The sequence below is a fragment of the Cyprinodon variegatus genome, unplaced genomic scaffold, assembly GCF_000732505.1.
Source record: "Cyprinodon variegatus isolate N-32 unplaced genomic scaffold, C_variegatus-1.0 Scaffold171, whole genome shotgun sequence".
NCBI lineage: Eukaryota > Metazoa > Chordata > Actinopteri > Cyprinodontiformes > Cyprinodontidae > Cyprinodon > Cyprinodon variegatus.
In genome coordinates this window covers 229,711-229,932 of record NW_015150624.1, presented here as the reverse complement: position 1 = coordinate 229,932, position 222 = coordinate 229,711, and positions in this window count along the sequence as shown.

The following is a 222-nucleotide window of genomic DNA, read 5'->3' as shown; positions in this document are numbered from 1 at the left end:
AAAACAAAACTATATAATAAAAACAATATCAATAATGTTTGGGGTAAGAAAAGGTTTTAAGGAACAAAAAACATTAAAAAAAAAAATAAAAAAAAAAAAAAAATGAAAAAAAAAAAAAAGAAAACTGATACAGACTGGGCCAGAATAAAAACATAGCAATCTGAAAATAAATATTTCACAATACTCTTGGTTTCTAAAAAAAAAAAAAAAAAAAAAAAAAAA